Source organism: Mesocricetus auratus, unplaced genomic scaffold (genome assembly GCF_017639785.1).
Source record: "Mesocricetus auratus isolate SY011 unplaced genomic scaffold, BCM_Maur_2.0 Super-Scaffold_100062, whole genome shotgun sequence".
Lineage (NCBI taxonomy): Eukaryota > Metazoa > Chordata > Mammalia > Rodentia > Cricetidae > Mesocricetus > Mesocricetus auratus.
Window position 1 is genome coordinate 3138026 of NW_024429234.1, and position 2905 is coordinate 3140930.

Consider the following 2905-nt stretch of genomic DNA (forward strand, 5'->3'; position numbering starts at 1 on the left):
CAGGGTTTCTCTGTGTACCTTTGGAGCCTATCTTGTCTCTCACTCTGTAGACTTGGCTGTCCTCAAACTCACAGAGATCCACCTGCCGCTGCCTCCCAAGTGTTGGGATTAAAGATATGCACCACCACCACTCTGCAAAAATACATTCTTTTCTGGCATTCACTCACTGAATTAACTCCCTTCATGCTGTTTCCAACCTATTGTCGTGAAGAAGCCCTGTGACCAAGGCAACTTAGAGAAAGCATGGGACTTAAGGGTACACAGTTGCAGAGGGTGACAGTACACTTCCATTGTTATGGGAAACTAGCATCAGGCAGGATGACGTGGCATTGGAGCTGTACCTGATGACTTACCTCTGATTCTCAAGCGTGACACACACAGAGATGACTTTGAATGGATTTGGATTTTGAATCTTTAAAGCTCTGTGACCCCTGCTGACACCTCCTCCAACAAGGCCACACCTCCTGCTCCTTCTCACCTTCAGCTAGTGCGGTAAGTACCTAAACATGCTCATCTATGAGGGACACTCTTATTCTAACCAACACTGCTTATTAACAAGGGACTTGGAAAGGAATCTCTTTGGGTAGCATTGCACTGAGATGTCAGGGACCTCCAGCCATCAGTCAGCTAGGCTGTATCATGCACTCGTAGGGAAGATGTGACACTAAGACCACTCTGACATAAAGCAAATTCCAAGTAACAAGCCTGGGGTTTACCAGTCAGTTAAAGATTAGCTTAATTGGAAAATCTACAAGGTCCTCAGGAAACAGGCCTGAGCACCAGTAAATTACAATAGATAGGATCGGATTCTGCTGCCAGGTTAACAAGCAACATAGGAGTTCCTACCCCCGACCTCTTGCCCTATAGATTAGGTAGCTAGGCAACACAGCAGACCACCTCTCCCACTGACCTCTTGCCCCTGTAGCTGCAAGTACACCTTCCCCCTTTCCCTCCTCAGTTCTCCTATATAAATCCCTTTGTATGAATGTTGTAGCCTTGATCAGACTCCTGTCTTGGCGTCCGTTCCTGTATCCCCTGTCCTCCATCTTTCTCCTAGGTGTCCACCAGACCCACGTTAAATGTCCTGCGGGTTGGGACATATTTGGTGCCCAGCGTGGACTGAAGTCGGATAGCCAGGAGGAAGATGCCGCTCACGGAGTGAAGGGCCCTTCCAGATTGTCCCCCAGATGATGGCACAGTCTTCATTTTGGTGACCCGCCGAAAAGAGCAAGACAGATGAGGTGGTGAGCAATGGCGCAGATCTTACAGCCAATGTAAGTGATGGGACAGGCATTCTCTCAAAAGTCTCTCTTTCTTTCCAGGCTCAAAGAAGCCCTCAGGATACGAGGAATTAGGGTGAAAAAGAAGGATCTTATACAATTCTTAGGAGTAACACAGGTTAAAAATAAAGGTTTAAAGAGGTTATAACTTATATGAGAATATGGGAAATGTTTGTCCCTGGAGGGGCTGATAAATATAGACAAAGAAAAGGTGGTAACTGCCTTCAAGATTATTAAGGGAATGTATAAGAAGGAAATTGTTGGTCAGATAATTGTATATTCACTTGTGTGTGTTTTGATAGCCAGGAGAGCTAAAATGAAGCAAAACTGCAGAGGACTTTGGAGTTTTAAAGGCTCCTTCCCGTCTCACAGAAACCACTGCTGCAGTTGTATCACAGGTGCTGTGCCAGGGCTGGGGAAGCGAAGGTGCTACCTGCAAACTTGCATACTTGCAGAACAGCAGGAAATATCTGCCCCTGACCAGTTAGCAGTATGATAAGAGACCTCAGTACCTACTGAGGAGCAGCTAGATCAGAAAACACACAAACAAATAAACAAAAACCGTACAGGACAGAGAGATTAGGAACTAGAAATACAGACAGACAGAAACCTAGTGGTGAAATTCAGCAAAAACTAAGAGGCTTGAAAGATTTAGCAAAATCGCTCTCACAGGAGATAAGAACTTTTCAAGTTTCCTCAGATCAGAGAAATGTTCTTTGTCTAAGGCAGCCTAGGGGCAAGCACCCCTCAAGTCACAACAGCTGCAACAGGTCAGATGTCTTCAGTGCAGGTTAGTGTTAGAGAAGAGGCAAACAATACAAATAAACAAAAAGAGCCCAAAACCTTCCTGTTTGTTATAAGGTGCTCCCTGAGGAAGGACAAATACAAAGACATAGATCAGCAGTTAACGCTTGAGATAGCAGTGTATAAACAGATTGGCCCAGCAGCAGAGAGAACTTGGAACAAGCTTCCAGCTGCCAGGACACAGGCTAAGTAAAGGCTTCAGAAAGAGCAGGCATGGACCTAAGGAGTTGTTTCAAAAATTTTTGTCTCTAGGATAATGCAGGCTTCATCCAAAATAAGGGGAGATACAGATGTTAAATCTTTGAGACAACTAGTTTATAAAATGCTAATACAACATGCCAGGCCATGCTAAGACCTTATAGAAAGGAAAGTGACACAAACGAGTCTATTAAAGATTTGTTCAGATAGCGGGCCTTATAAAGAAAGAAAGACAACATAGATAAATTGAGTTGTTCAGATTTTGGATGCTCATAAAACAAAAATTGGCTATAGCTGCTGGGTTACAAGAGACTTCAATTAAGCATGTTTCATTTCAACTAACTAATCATAACCTAGGCAATAGGAGAGATGAGAGATATGTGTGCATGTTCTGTGTATAAACTGTGGCCACACCAGTATGTTTGGAATGTGAGTGTAAATGTGTGAATGTTGACACAAGCAACTGTTCGAATTGCCTTGGATATGATTAAAAGGATACTTAAATCACTTCAGACATAGCTAAAAAGCTACCTAAATTGCTTTAGATATAGCCAAAAGGAGCATCCATCCAGTCAGTTAATGCCTTAACAGGAGAGATGAAAGATTTAAGCCTTCAGAGACAG

At 43.6% G+C, this 2905-nt stretch overlaps 1 long non-coding RNA gene across 1 annotated transcript; it reads left to right on the top strand.

Moving 5' to 3' along the window:
* The first annotated feature begins 391 nt into the window (after positions 1-391).
* Positions 392-2508, top strand: LOC121136317. Its single transcript, XR_005873457.1, has 3 exons — positions 392-492; positions 1058-1244; positions 1323-2508. It is a non-coding gene; the product is annotated as an uncharacterized LOC121136317 (long non-coding RNA).
* The last annotated feature ends 397 nt before the right edge of the window (positions 2509-2905 follow it).